Below are 16,225 nucleotides of genomic sequence, written 5' to 3'. Positions count from 1 at the left end.
CAGCAAGTGATTAAAAAAGCCACCTCTATCTATGGGAGTGTGTGCTATTTTGCATGAGTAGAAACCAAAATGATTTTCATTGACTATTTCTGAAGTTCAGCCTGTGGCAAACAGTGAAGAGCTGGATGTGGGAATAGACAAGTTTGTGCTCTTAGCCATACCCCACCTCCTTCCTCCCTGGAATGTTGGAGGCAGCCACGAGCTAATCAAAGGAAGGTAGGAGTTTAGATCTCAAAATGTAGATGTCACATTTCAGTGCAAACTACTCCTACATTAGCACTCTATCAGTATGTCAGGATGAATCTTTTATCTCCTGGGGGTGGTGGCGGGGCGGTGGGGGTGGTGGGGGTGGTGGGGGTGGTGGGGAGGGCGCCTCGCTGAGAACATTGCCCTCACCAGGTTGGCAGGGAGAGATTTTTAGCGTTTCAGTGGCGTCCCTCGGCGGGTCCCAGTCATCCCTGGGGGGGGGGGGGTGCTGGGGGGGGGGATGGAGGGGGAGCCCCAGGAGTTGTGAAAAGTAACGCACAACTGGCCCCCAGAATAAGTCGTTCCCTCCACCTTCCCTTTAGCACCTCCCACCTCTCTCCCCAGCCGTCCTGGCTCTCTGAAATCTCAGGTTACTTGCCTGGGAGTTCTCAGCCCTCCAGCTCCAGTCCTGCCCTCAGCCTCCAGCCCGTGAGAGCCACCCAGCCCCAGCAATTGGATTGGGCAGCCTGTCTTGACACACCACTGTGCTGAGTGCTTGAGGACGTGTTTCACCAGATGGTTGGGGTTAGTGTGTGTCATCACATTCGAGTGGGGATTAGGCGCAGGAAGGCTGCCTTGCTGGAGCTGTGTGGTCTTCTCCAAGTGAGAGTTGCAGGCAAGAGAACTACTTTGCTTTGGGAAGAAGAGGAATTCGTTTTCTGCAGCCACAAGAAAGGCAGTTTTTTCAGGTAAAGTAAAAGACACTGAATGCTTCTCTCTCTCTCTCTGTCTCTCTCTCTCTCTCTCTGTCTCTTAACATAGTTTTGAATGGAATGCTAGCACAGCACTTGTCAAAGCAAGTTGTTGCCATCCTATCAATGCTGCTATTGTACGGCGGACAGATAACACTGAGCATAGCTTGGTGCTTGGCTGTCTTTATAGAACTAACACTCCTCATGCCTCGCTCTTGAAGGTGTAGCTAAGAAAACGTCTTTTGGAGCAGTGTTTGTACGCTTTCAGATCCTCGTTGCATACTCCAAACAGGAGCTATAAATCGTTCAGGGAGGACGGATCAGGCCAAGAAAGCATTTATTTTAGCTGTCGGAATTAAAATTCACTTTCAAACTGTTGCATTTTACTACTCAGTTTCTAAAGATCCTCTCCAGAGTCTATATCTGAGTTGCTGGCAGAGATGGAAATGCTCCCTTAACCGGTTTTTAAAACGTACATTGTGTCTGATTTATGATGGACCCAAGTGTTTTTGAGCAAAAAATTGGAGATTGGAAACTCCTTAAGACAAGAGGCTGCCCTCTGAGCAGCTGATAGATCGGCTTTAAAACAAAAATGCTTAGAGCTGGAAGAAAAGCAGAAAAGGAGGAAGTAGGAAAATGCTCTTTAACGGAGTTTATCCTCTTGCAGCTGCAGGGGAGCAGATGGAGGTAATTCATTTGCAGATCTGTTTGTGAAAGTTTTACAAGTCATTGAAAACTAAAGTAGCATCTCTGTAAAGGATCATTAAAGTCACTACATTTATAGGTTTTAAACAGGCTATCTGAAGTGTTAATTAAATGGAAATAGATTTTCTGGCTGGGTTATAAACAAACATTAAAAAAAGGTTTTAATTATAAATTAGTCATTGGAAATTAATGGTCATCCGGTGCCTGAGCAACATAAAATGTGTTGTCGTCATATATGTGAGTAGCTGTTAACGTAACCAATCTGCCAAAAGCACCCACCAAAATTAAATGGAACCGAATGTAACAATGGGGTGTATATGCTACACTTAATTTGTAATATAAAGAAGGCCTTTCAAATCGATGCCTTGTTTTTACAGGGATCAAAAAATAAAATCTTCATTTTTCACATTTTTGGTGGAGCTAGGTGAGTCAATGAGTTACTTCTTTTGCACCCTGACAGACTTGCCCTCCTACGTCCATGGTCATATACCTGTGGTACTCAAGAATTCTTGCTCCTACTGGACTCCCACATTTGCTAGAGAAACCCAACACTGCCCTTACCCTTTGCAGGTGAGAAATTCAATGAATAAAACTGTATATAAGCTATTCTGAAATAGGAGCTGTTTAATAGGCTGAACAACAGGATTTATGGCTAGAGCTCTGTGATTTTTGTATTCAACTGCGTAAGGATGCCTGTAAAATTATGTTTCCAGTTGCAGTGTACATTTTTTTTTTTTTTGCAGCCAGACAGTTGATAACTTTTTAATCTTCTTTTTAAAAAGTTTTGATTAAGACAATATTTCAGTCTGGTGTTTAGTTGCCATTCAGAGTGTTCTCTGCTTGGAGTCTCAAAGCCTTCAATGAGAAAGTATCCTCATAAATAACCAGGCAGTTATTATGACCGGGTATTATCTGATTCCCAATATTACATAACCCAAATAGGACTAAGTTCATAAGCTGAAGTCTTCTGGAATTCCAGTCATTCCATTATGGCTTTACAATGGAACTGGGGCTTAAAAAAATAAAGACAGAGAGGCAAACTAATATCTCGGGTTCTATTAGGATTAGGACTACATGCCCAGCCTGTAGCAGGTATCCGTGCTGCCCGCCGATGCCATTTTCAGTATCACAGAAGTATTTCGGACGAAAGTAAAGTGTCTCCCCACAGGACGGAGATGCGATGCGATGGCATCTAACAAAGGCACGTTCCCTTTAGCCATGGGAGCCCCACAGCAGATGTCATTCACGTTGCAGACTGACCATCAGGCTGCCTGCCCAGGACTTTGACAATCAGGGAGGAAACCCCCCTCCCTCCCCAAAAGTCCATTGTATACAGGATTAGGCAGGATGGAAACAAAAAAGGAAGTGTTAAGAAATAATAAATTCACACCTTGAGAAGGCAAAGTGGTGTGTCACACCCCCCACCGCCGTCCCCCCCCCCCAGCAAAGCTAAAGTAATAAGAAGTTACTTAGCACAACAAAAAGGCTCTGCTTAAAAGACAATGCCCACAGGGCAATCCCAGTTGCTTGTCAAAATCTAAATCTACGGTTCCAGATGGTAAACATTCAGAGACATATTTATGGTGACTTCTACATACCTCCGTTTGACATTTGGTTTCTTCCTGACAGCACTTGCGCTGGTAACACACATGAAGTTCCCATCAGTATCGCAACAGCTGTAAAAGTGTTTGAACACCAAGGCTGGCCCTCCCAGTGAAGGGAAAAATAACCCGGAGTGCAGATCTCCATTTGCACTGTCGATGCATCCTGCTATCTAGGCACGCAGTGAGGTATCTCAGAGGCGAAAAGCCATCTGAAAGCTCGATTCAGTAAGTTGCAAAAGCCACTTTTACGGTGGAGTGAAAAATAAAATACACGAATCCAAATATTCACTGAACTCGTGCTAGCTTATGAGTGGGAACCTTCATCAAAGAATTAAAAGGGCTCTTCTCTGTTGCCTTCTAAGGAAATGTATGTGACTTCAGGCGGATTGTTGTGGTCATCTCCATTGTGAAGTTAATACTAGAGACAGACAAGTGCCAAGTGTGACACTTTGCATTTCCTTTCCCAACTCTGTATCCACGTGGGAATGCACAGGGGTTTGCTTCTTTTGTATTTTAGATTGAAAATGGTTGACTCTTTACAAATCCAGAAAGCAAGGTGTGCGATGCTCAGTGTGGAGCTTTCTCCAACCATTGCCATGTGGATGAGGCCAACCAGTGGGTCAGGTCAGGACATCTGGTTCTTTTTTCCCTGTACAGTATTTTTGTGTAGAGAGCATGGAGTATGTTTAAGGGGATTAAAATGTTTAAGGTGCTGACTCTAATAGATTATTTTTATCATCATTATTGACCTTGAGGGAAAAGAAGCCCATGTATGAAATTAATTCTATGGTCATATGGTGAATTTACCTTTACTTTAGGTTAGATCCTTGGGTGGGGGGAGGCATTTGAAAGAAGATATTTTTGGGAAAAGTTTGTCCTGAAATGTGTTTCCTATTTAAAATAGTCTCGATTCTATCTCAATATGCTGGGAAGGAGGGGAATTAGCCTGTTAGCTTTTTTTTTTCCTCTCTAATATCACCCTCACCCCCATGGCTAATCTGTCGTCAAATTCCGCGAGGCCTTCCTTTTAGAACATCTCTCACATCTGGCCCACAGCCACGGCTCCAGTGCAACAATCAAGTCACATGTGGGTCATTACAACAGCCTCCTAGCAGGTCCTCTTGCCTCCATTTCCCTCTTCTGTCCACCATGGCAGACTGAGCTTCCTAAAACTCTGCTTCCGTCAAAGCGTTTCTGAGCTGAGAATTACTGCTATGAGGGCCCTCATTACCCACAATGAAGTTCACATGATACGCTGGCCATCTGTTATTTGGTCCCAACTTTCAGACCATGTCTTCTACCAAATCAACACCGGAGCACAAGTCTCCTGTTCTCCCCGGGTGGTCTCTTCAGCTCCCACCCCCTCCTGGTCTCTTCTCTTAACCCAACCACTCTGGTTTTCTAGCTTGTCTACAAGATGAGAGTCTGTCCTCACGGGCCCTGTTCCCTCCAGTTCTATGTTTGTGAGATAGTGTGTAGACCATCCTCATCACGTCTCTAAACTCATTCTTCAGAATATCAGCTTAAGTCCCATCTCCTCTGAGAAGCCTCTCCTGATTACCACGTCTCATGGATGTTTTCCTTCCCTTGAAGCGGACCATTAGCTCTGTGGGTTGCACTGAGCACATTCACCTTCTTCTTGTCTTCCACGTTGCCATTTTAATCCCTTGACTCTTCAGGTGGAGTGAAGCCTCTTGAAACAGGGACTGGCTTGGTCCACTTTTCTTGCCCACAGAAGACACTGATAAATGTGTGTTGACTAGCTCACAGAGACATTCAAACATGCAAGGCACTTTTCTCTCTGGTTATCCCACTTTAGAACTCTTTACCAGCTCTAATAGCCTTCTCCATCCATGAGAAGGAAGAGAAAAAAAAAGATGACACTTAGCTGGTTGTATTTTGGGGTAGTTTAGAAAAAAATTCCACTTAAACAGAGTGTGAAATTATTGCCCCAAATTAAATGTATTATAATGACAGATCACCATCTATTTCAGCTTTCTCGAATGATGGTAGAAATTACATCTTATAGCTGCCCCTGATGGCATAAAATTTCAACGATGATTTCCGCAGAAGAGTACAGTCTTTCGGTTCAGACAGATTTTTGTTATTTTTTTAATAGATTTTATTTATTCATGAGTTACACAGAGAGAGAGACAGGGAGAAACAGAGGCAGAAGGAGAAGCAGACTCCCCGGAGGAACCCCGGGATCGCTACCAGAGCCAAAGGCAGATAGATGCTCAACCACTGAGCCACCCAGGTATTCCCAGATTTGTGTTCTCATGCAAGGATCACCTCTCAGCAGCTGAGTGGCCTCCACAGGTGACTTACCATTCAACCCCCTCCTCCTAAAACAGAGACTGAGCGACTTACCTTGAGGACGATATGAAGAAAACATGTAAAGCAGGCTTGGTGCATGCGCAATAAGTGGGAGAGAAAGAAAGTTGGTGGGAAAAGACATGGATCCAGGCTGCATGAATGTGTTCATCTCAGCTTATGTTAGTCATTAATTTCATGCATTTGTGGTGTGTCTTTAGGCTTTTCTGCCACCAAAGGCAGGGGGAAGGGGAAGAGAGCTCAAGAGAGTAAGAGTGGTGGAGGCAAAAAGAGATGGAGAGGGAGAGGGAAGGGAGGAGGGAGAGGCTGGGCAGAGGAAGAGAAAAGGAGATGGAGGGGGTGGGCGCTTTTGGCATTAGGAGTTTGGAGGAACTGAGTTAATGGATCTATGGGGACAATGGTGACAGTTGAATACACTTTGCAGGGAGGAGCCGAGTCCTGGGCCCTGTGGTAAAGGATAATCAAAGAGCAGACCCTGGGCTGCAGCGCTGCTGGGGAAACAAAGAGTGGGAGCAGGGGACCCCAGCAGGGAGTTGCATTCACCAAAGGGTCATGTGTTCCTCTTCCTTCCTCCTGGCCCACTATTTAGAAAGAAATAATAACTTGGCAAAACATCGTAGGAGTCAGGTCAAGCTTCCAGAAGTAATTGGTAAAGCAAGATAACCCTTTAGACAAAGCAAGGGGCTTGGACCTTTGCCATCCTTCACCCCCAAACCAAATTTCACAGAAAGTGGAAATCAATCTGCCCAAGCTCTGTTCTGTTTCCAGATTCTGCACCCACTATCACACACTGAGCCTTCTATCTGAGAAATCGTCTCACAAAGCATTGAACGACGCCACCTCACAAATGTGTCCATGGACACTGGTCATTCAATTGCAGTTCTCAGGATCTTGGAATAGATCAAAGGGTAGTCTTTTCAATCCTGATCATCTGGTCTGCACCTGCCCCAGGCCACGGAGAGGAAAGAAACTGGAACTCCTCTAGGATAAAGGGCAAGGCAGTATTTCTGGAGATCCCTTCCTCTCCAGCAAACTTGTCTATAGAACCTTCCATTATCAGTTACGTTGCCTGACCTCATCTCAGCTGCAACAACCAGCGTCCTTCTCTTTGCCCTCAAAATGTTCCTTGTACTACTGCACAATAATGTGTTAAACCTTGTTAATTTTTTAAAAATGTAGCTCTTCATCTTCAAAAGTAAAACTTACTTATCCTCTGATTTTCTTTTTAACCACAGAGCTACAAATGTGTAAGACACTATTTCTGCATTTTTAAAAATGTGAATCCAAGGGACTCAGACATGCCACTACCTAACTGTAGTGGGTGAGGTTGATATTAAAATGCCATGCTGAATAAATGAACAGACACACTATGTTTCCGAGTGGAAAAAAAAAAAAAAAAGACTCACTGTAAGAGGTGAAGTGTCCCAAAATTAATCTACACATTTTGTGTAATACTAATCAAATTTTCACACAAGGTTAGATGGCTGGCAGTGGGAGCAGAGTTTGGGAACTGGCCAGAGCGCAGATGACTCTGCTTGAATGTAAAATAAGGATTCTAAAGTTCATCTGGGTAATAAACTCATGAGCAAGCCTCGACATTTTTGTAGGAGAGTACCGTAGTAAGATAGGGACTTGTTTTTTCACATCCCCGTGTATGCTATACAACTACAATAGTTGAATTTTCTATTCTTAAGCCATTGCCTCTGACGTAGATTTCTTATCTACCTTCACGTATTTCTGCTTCTGTTGTGTCCTCCTCGCTTTTAATCTATTTTTTGTTGTTGGCATTGCCCCGATCTTCAGTTCAGCTACAGATTGCTCTTCTTTGATACTAGTTCTGTTGCCACAATTAACTGAAATCCAGAACTAGCATGACTTTGTGTTACAGTTTTTCCCATCTGCAAATGGAGCTAATACTGTATGAACTTTTTCACTTCATAAAGAACCTAAAATAAATCTGTCTCAGAAACTCAAAGAAAATCTTTCTGAATCCATTCCCTTGATGAAACAAGCCTAAAACATACCAGCCTAAGAGTCTGTCCCACTTTTCTAAGCAATAATAGAACACTCCTAATAAAATAGAAATCTGAATTGCAGAGAGTTTGGTCGATTGTCCAATTTTGTGGTGTGTTGTTATAGCTCATTTATGTTGTTATAACACTTGCTATATTAATTTAAAATTAAACCGAAAGTTAGACTCTTATAAGATATTAGTTATACCCAGAGTCATGGTGAGAAAAGATTAACTGCATGCCAAGTGTGTGTTTATTAAATTAATTTAGAAGTGTGCACCTGTGGATATTATCTTCAAACTCATATCACTAATATGGCTTAGCACCAAAATCACCTTTCTATAATATAACATGTCCTCTGAATAGGCTTCCTGCCAGTTTAAAGCTTCCCCCTTAACCTTCACCTGCCAATAATCAATCTTCCCCTGAATAGAAGTCCCGAGTAAACAGATGTGCTTGGCATTGCATCCAGATATTCTTGAACCTTCAGCTTTTAACTTTCATGTATAAGAAATGCATCCCAGCAAAGAGGCCCCTGCAAATCATGTGCTCTTTTTTTTCCTCTTGAGAGCTTCATGCTGCTAAGAGGAAGAAAGTGTTCTGAATATAGCAGATGAATAAAAGCATGGGCAATGTAATATTTGTTATTTGAGACACCTAGAGGCTTCACATGTGTTGTCATCGTCTTTTTCATTATAGTTTCTATATTTAGTAAAAGAGATTTGGAGGATATACTCAATATCAAACAGCTTAAATTACCTTTGAGCAGTTGAGTTGATGCCCAAAGGAATAGCCACAATGCACCTTCTAAATAGAATCAGAACTAAAAGGAACAGGTTTAAGAAAGCTCCATTGATTTGTTAATTCGTTTATTCCATATGTAGTTGGGAGCTTTCTGTGTATTTCTATACCAGTTTGGAGAGAAACACAAAATAATATGGGACACCATCCTTGCCCTGAAGGAATATCTAATTTAGCTGTGAGGAGAAGACATGCACACAAACAATTGTACAATTGTTTAGTAGTAATGCAAAGAATGTGGTGATTAAGTATCAATTATTTGTCCTAATTAAATATAAAGGACACCAACAGAGCCCCCTATTGGAGGAGCTGGAACTTGAGCCAGGCAAGACTGCTCAAAGTCCTTAAGTAGATGAATGAGAGTAGTGATTCATCTCCATCTTTACAAACTGTGTGGGGTCCAATTTATTTACTCTCTCTTTGATTCAGTCTCCTTCTCCATAAAATGGAGATATGGTTATCACAAAGGGTTGTTATGAAGGTTAAATGAGATAATAAAAGTAAGATGCTTCACACAGGGCGCAGACCACAGTAAGCGCCCCACAGCTCTTTTTCCAAGACCGCGGAAAGCTCCGCTTGAGTGAGGACTTGAACTTAAGCCAGCCTGTCAATTTCACATTAAGACACAACATTTTTGAATCAGCACATTTGCATAGATGCACTTTGGGGATACAATGAAGGCAGGCACTAGGCAAAGACGAGAAGGAAGAGAGGGAGGGAGAAAGGGAGAAAAGAGGAGTGATAGAAGAGCAAGGAGGAAGAGGAAGAGAAAGAGTGGTTCTTTGATGCCTCTACTCTGCTCTCTTGTCTTAAGCATGTCACAGAGAGCTACATTAGGCTAGCTTCTAGAGTGTTCTGACACATCAAGTAGACAGGTTAGACTTTATAGTTAAACTGGTGCCTTAGGAAGTTTAAACAGTAGGTTTTTCAAGAATGAGGAGAGAGAGAGAGAGACTGAAAGAGAAAAAGACAATTGGGAGGGTACCAAAAGTCAAAAAAAAAAGAAAAGAAAAAAAGGTTGCCTAGTCCCAGTGATGATGTTGAGAATGAGGAACGGTTGAGTGGAGAAACATTATGAATGTTAAATAAATAACAGTATCAACAACTTGGTGATTGGTCAAATAGAGGACAAAGAAAAGACAAGTGACAAAGATGACCTTGAGTTTTCAAACCCCACAAACGGGAATAGTGACACCACCCCTAAAGAAAGTGGGAGTGCTGGAAGTAGAATTTCATTTTGCAGTACCATAAATTTCCAAAATGACAATGGTCATTACGGAATAGATGCCTGTATGGTATCTGTAAATAGCCTTGAAAGGGAAAAAACTTTATAATGAAAACATGGCAAACATGTGCATATAAATGCCCAATAATGTAATTTAAACATGAACTTGAATTTTCTGATCATCGATGATACAAAAGCTAGAATCCATATGTATTTTTTTTAATTCCTCCTTAGATAAAAGGGATCTTCTCTCAGATTAAGAAAATGGCTGGCCAAATAACTACTCTAGTGTTTTTAAACTCTGGAGGAAGTAATGAAATTTCAACTCACAATAACAAACTACCTCTGTTAAATACCTATAATTCTCTTCTTTCAATTAAGAAAATGCTGGTGGAGAGGGACATATAATTTAAAGAGTCTAGAGGCAAGAAGAAATGAAATATTTAAGTTGCTTCTGTTCACAAACCTTCAGATTCTAACTTAGAAGAGCTGAGTTGGACATCTTTTTTCAGAATGTCTGAATGACTTATTTTACAAATGATACAGACCTTTCTTCTTTATTCACTACAAAGACAAATCATTCTTAATTTTGAGATTTGGGAAAGGTTTCCCCATACCATCTCCTACTTTTCTTTCTATCCCCTCTCACTTTGCCTTTTTATTTTATTTGTTTCAGTCATATTTCATGTTAAGATCCTCTTCAAAATAGGAGAGTCATACTTTAGTCACTTCCTTATACTAGATCAATGGAAAGGTTTGGGGAGTAAATATAATTTTATTACAAGTAGAAGATTGTATTTGCCGTTTCAAACTCTGGCATTAAGTGTTGAGAGGCAGCATGATTGAAAGAATGCACTACTTGAGTCAGCAAGATTTAGAATTAAAATGTAGTCTTATTACTAGAAATTTGTGGGGATAGTATTGACCTGTGGAGACTTGACAGCATTCTGGTTCCTCAAAAGAGACTTGGTGCTATTCAAGTTTTTAATGAAGACTTTGGCCTGTTTTATTTTATTCAACTGAGTTTTCTGAACCATGTTCCCTGGTTCCTATGGGAGAAATGCCAGCCTAAGTAACAGCACCTGTAATCCATTTCTCATTCAGGGTTGCCATGCATGATGGTCTAATTGGCATAAGCCAGTTTATATTTGAAAGCTATTAATGGCTAATGATTTAATTGGTACTTCATGAGGCATCCAGTTTAATGAACCAAGGAGAAAAGATATAATACACAAGAGCCATAGTTAGATCGATAAACATCATCTGCAGCAAGCACAAAAGTTGGGCTTTGCTGCCAAGTTTAAGATCAAGTCAGATCTCTTCACCTGGTACCCCCTTAGGTCAATGGGGAGGTGTGCTTGCACTGGGGATTGGGGTATGGAACATGAGCTGATATTCCTAAACTTCTTAATTCCAGACCATCTAAATTCTGATTTCAATTCAGGATTCTATTCCTACATGTTCTACTTCTAGCTCTGTCTAGAGGGAAAGGTATCTTGAATAGAAATGTGGTTCTTGTAAAATAATAATAATAATAAGATTTAGTAGTGAGGAAGAGGGAAAAATATGAATGTAGTCAAAATATGCTCTGTCGGAGAGCCACTTTTTTGACACACACACACACACACACACACACACAAAACAAAACCCAGAGAGAAAATATGCTATATGCTTCATGTATAGCAATTGTTATTTTCATTAGGCATTTTGCTCCAAAAAGAGCTATCTGTCATTGATCTACATGCTGATCAACCACTGTAGTAGTCTCAGAAGTGGAACCGGAGATGTTCAGTCGCTTCTGCCACTGTCATAAACCCTATGGAAGCTTAGAGTATGCCACTGGACTGCCTCATTGGCTTCAGGTAAATCATATTTCATGCTGGGCAGGTAATAAGTTTAAACGTTACTAGCAATGAAGTGAAATTCACTGAATAATGGCAGTAGTGTTATAGTTAGGAAAAAGAGGCACGGTCGTAGAGTGGAAAAAAAAAACATCGAAAACCTAGATTCTAGAACTTGGCTACTATTGGTATTGTGATGCTGAGCATGGCAGTTAACCTTTGGGGAACATGTTGCTCCCCCCCCCCCATCTAGATTACATTATTCTTTACTGGTAAACTCTGCTCTTCCCTTATAACAAGCCTAAATAAATAAAACATTCTCCTTGAAACTGAAAGGCATGGTGGGGGGGAAAGGAGAAGGACTTTAATCCAGATTTGCCTCACCTCATGCTTCTAATTTGAGCTCTGTTCTTTATCTTTTTCTTATTCCCACTCATTTTACATACCACTATTAAACTACCTTCCTTTAGCGCTCTTTCCCCTTGTCACGCTATTACCCTAAAACAGCCATCTTTCAATTTTCTACAGCATCCAGTTTAAAGAAAATATCAGCATTTAGGGACCTGCATAATCTTTTCCACTATAACCACCCCGTTTTCTGCATATACTTTCTGCTCTTCGCCAAGCTGGTATGGCAGCTCCTGAATTTACATCACTTACTTCTTTCTTTTTTTTTTTTTTTTTTTTACATCACTTACTTCTACTAAGCATTTGCTCATACCATGTTCTGGGCTGGGGCTGTCCTCCCATTCTGCTTCCGAATCTTCAGATTTCACCCATTCTTGAAGAAAAATCATCCCCATTCCTTCTATGGAGCTCTCTTTCCCCAACTCTTCCAATAATAGAACTATGCCTTCTCATCGGTGCCCTCTCACCACTTAACTCTTGTCATATAATTTTAGCTCTTGATTAGGTACAATTTTGCATTTATTATTATTCTTCATAGATTTTTAAGGACAACTGGGATAGAAAATTGCATTTTGGTTATTGAGAAATTTTAGCAAACTAACCAGCAGCAAATCCACAGTTACACTAGGCAATTCTTTGATAATGTGAAAGGCACTATCTTATGTGCTGGTTCTCTGGCTTAATTTTTTTTTTTTTCCATCTTCTGCCCACATCACTTTCCAGGGCTGCATTTGAGCCAGCTGGATTCCATCCAGAAACAGATTCAAATAGACAATAGGCCAACTCGAATTCCCATCTTCCTTGATTAGATGTGAAATTGTATAGCTGGGTGTCACTCACATGCCAGCCACTCAGGATTCTATGTTATCAATTAATTTCTGTTGAGAGCTGAACTGAGGAGTTTGTGACAATTCCGTTTCTAAGGACCTGTAAAATTATGGCTAGACAAGAATTTCAGAGATAGTGACAGATATATAGACTTGTGTCATCTGAATGAATATATTCACTATCTGCTGCATAGCATAAATTAAAATGCCCTATAAACTCCGTAGTAAATCATCCTGGTTTTCTCTCTCTCTCTTTTTTTTATTTTGTAGTATTTTTTTATTGTAAAAATTCTTTGGCTAGGAGCTGAATTCTCAGTCAGAGGACAATTAGCCAGTCCGATGACAGGCTTTAAATTACACAAAAGAAAAGGGAAGTTAACACACATTCTGTCAAAGCTACTGGATCCTTTTTCTTGTAGTTGTTAAAAATAATTGAGAATATGAATAGATTTTCCAGGAAAGATACATAAAATACTATAGAAACACAGAACATTAGAGGTATTCCTTAGAGATCATCTAAATAAAATCCAGGAAACTGAGGCCTGGGGCTATTAAGCGACCCGCCTGAAATCACAAAAGTCATTTTTACCATAGAAACTACTACAAGCTAGGTTTCACCAAGGAGAGCAAGTCAGTCAAATCTTCCAGGACAGGGGGAGCTTACGTGTCAATTGTACATTAGGACCTAACAAGAATGTGAAGGTATGAGCCCAGCTTTGTTTGTGACCATGGACCTTCTTGCTGAGTTCCATGATGAATAATCAGGTACTGTAGAGAATTCTTGAGACTGGAACAATACCAGAAAAAGCATTTATCGTTCAGGTATATTCCCTGCAGAAAATCCATTCTCACACAAATACCCAAGCACGTTGCTACCGAAGCAAGTTATGTAGCTTTAGTATAAAGAACCTTCTTTGTGGGAGTATGTTCTAACCTATGCTAAAAGGGTGCTATCCACAGGACAATGACAAAGTAATCATTATTCCTTCAAAACACTGGAGGAAAATGTTAGTTGAACTAAATCATTGGAATTTGCAATATTTGGGTAAGCAAAGTGGATACGCCATTTCCGTACCACATAAAACTGAATCTGAGAGAGGACAAGCCCACATGTAAAGAATTAATAAATGGACTAATAAGCATTAGAATTCATGTTTTCTAACTCCTGTTTCACTACTCCATGCTTCAAGTGATTCAAAATATATCACATTTTCTCAATATTAGGGAAACCTGTTGCATTAGAACAGTTGAGCTGTTCCTCAGAAACATCACCTCGTTGAGAAATAAACATCTGAACTTCTTACTCAGGTACTGGAGTTTTCCCAAGAGAAATCTAAGAGCAATAGTCTTCATAGTTTAATAAATTACATGAGTGCATATCCCGTTATATATCTGTATAATTTATGTTTAAAACTGATTTATTTATAAAGGAGGTAAAATCAATCATTATTGGATTATAAATGTATTTCCTAGTCATTAACTTACTTTTTTGTGTTGTATTATAAAGAATAACAATTTAATAACTCAAAATAAAAGATTAATTTAGAATGCTTAAGTGTGGTTTTGACTTTTTGAAAAAGTTTTGTTTCTAAAACGTGTTCTAGATTTCCTTTTTTCATTGTTGTTGTAAGTATCTAAAGGAAGCCATTATGATTTTCAGGGCAATGAAAGAAATATGTGACCGGAAAAGCAGTGTTTTTACAAATATTTTTAAGTTATTGGTCGTATTTCACTCCACTGGAGAATGTAGATCGCAAATCTGGTTGGAATTATAAAGAAATCAAACTTACCAGAATTACAGCTTCTGATGAAAGGGAGAATTCTGCTGAGAACGTAAGGATAATGTGGCAGAGTGATTACCTGTTTGTCACAGAGCTAAACTTTACGACAGAGAACACTGAAAAGGGATTCTATGAAAATTATTTCTCTGGTTCATGAGAATACTTAGTTCATACCGTCTTTGACTACGCCTGCACGTTGAACACTTCTGTAAAACATGCTTTCCTTTTTCCTATGTGTATTTGTAGCCCTGCCATTGAGCAGCAAATGCTCTTGAGTTTCTGTGACCTTCTCTCAAACATGCTCAAGATCTCCACCAAAAATACCACCCAAAATGGCAAGCGCTCACAGGCAAAAAAAACACAGCATAAAGATTCAAGTCCTTGCAGGAGGACTAGAACTCAAAAACCCTGTCGCAAAGTGCGAGAGCATCTTTGTTGTTTCTCTCACTCATCATAGAGGCTCGTAAGGAAGCTCTCATCTTCAGCTTGTTACAGACATACATGACGGACTTTCTCAGTGTGTACCCCCCCACGATTTGCAAGTCCTCTGAAGTTCTATGTAATTGGATTTTTCCCAATTTAGGAAATACACATCTCTTTGTTTCACATAGCAATTCATACTTCCCCCAGTGCTATCTCTCAAACATTTATTTGATTTCGACAACCCTGTGGAGCATGTCATACAATGATATGTGCCCCTTTTAAAGAATTAGAAACAGAGCTGCATTCTTGGGTGATCTACTCTGAGAAATATTTAGAGGTGTAAGATGATGATATATGCACCTTACTCTCATCAAGTTCTGGGGGGTGGGGGAATATATATATATATATATATATATATATATATATATATATATATGAAGGGGAGGAGAGAGTAAGTGAGCAATTGACAAAGGAATTGGGGCCAATTGATAACAACAGATGAACCTGAGTAAGTCATTCTTGCCACTTTTCTATAAGTTAACTCAACTCCCCATACCTCAGTAGAGGGTTGTTTGTAATTATTTTCAAATACAAATGTTTTTAGAGAGCCCCAGGGGAGTTAAGCAAGTCACAGATGCAAATAGAGCTGATCTGAGGCACTTGTAAAGAACTAGAATCCAGAGTTTCTATTTCTCCACACTTCCTCCAAACTTATAACTTATTTATTTATAAATTGAAAAGTAATGTCCACAAAGTATTTATAAACCACAATCACAACTTCTCCAATCAGTCACCAATAATCAGTACCAGAGCCCAGGAAAACTCGTTATTTATCATATTACCCTTTGCAAATCATATTTACAATCCTCCTTTATTTGACCCTCGTAATTCCTTTCTTTAAAAAAGATTTATTTATTTATCCATGAAAGACACAGAGAGAGAGAGAGGAAGAGACACAGGCAGAGGGAGAAGCAGGCCCCCTGCAGGGAGCCCAATGTGGGACTGGATCCCAGGATCCCAGGATCATGATCTGAGCCAAAGGCAGATGCTCGACCACTGAGCCACCCAGGCATCCCTGACCCTCATAATTCCTTGAATGAAGTAGATAACACAGGCAGAACTGGACCCATTTTACAGAATAAGAAACAGATTATGAAGGTAACGTATCATTATTATTCATAGCCACTAAATGGCAGAGTCATATTCTACAGATACACAAGTCCCAAAATTCTGGAACCAGTACTCTTTCTGATACATCCTCTTGATGCTGCAGTGCCTTTTTCACACCCCTAATGACCATATCTAAATTTTGGGGGGGCTCCTGTT

General features: G+C 40.3%; 1 protein-coding gene across 4 annotated transcripts in view; it reads left to right on the top strand.

The window, feature by feature from the left end:
- The first annotated feature begins 628 nt into the window (after positions 1–628).
- Positions 629–16,225, top strand: part of SULF1 (sulfatase 1) — a 175,509-nt gene continuing 159,912 nt past the window's right edge. For 2 of the 4 annotated variants that reach the window (XM_077876647.1, XM_077876645.1), the window contains exons 1-2: positions 629–935; positions 2,104–2,213. The gene's annotated coding sequence lies outside the window, so the exon portion shown is untranslated. The remainder of the gene's footprint in view (positions 936–2,103; positions 2,214–16,225) is intronic. The other 2 variants (XM_077876650.1, XM_077876644.1) reach the window with 1 other exon arrangement.

This window comes from Canis aureus, chromosome 28 (genome assembly GCF_053574225.1).
Source record: "Canis aureus isolate CA01 chromosome 28, VMU_Caureus_v.1.0, whole genome shotgun sequence".
Taxonomy (NCBI): Eukaryota; Metazoa; Chordata; class Mammalia; order Carnivora; family Canidae; genus Canis; species Canis aureus.
The sequence above is the reverse complement of the archived record's forward strand: the minus strand, read 5'-3'. Positions and strand labels throughout refer to the sequence as shown.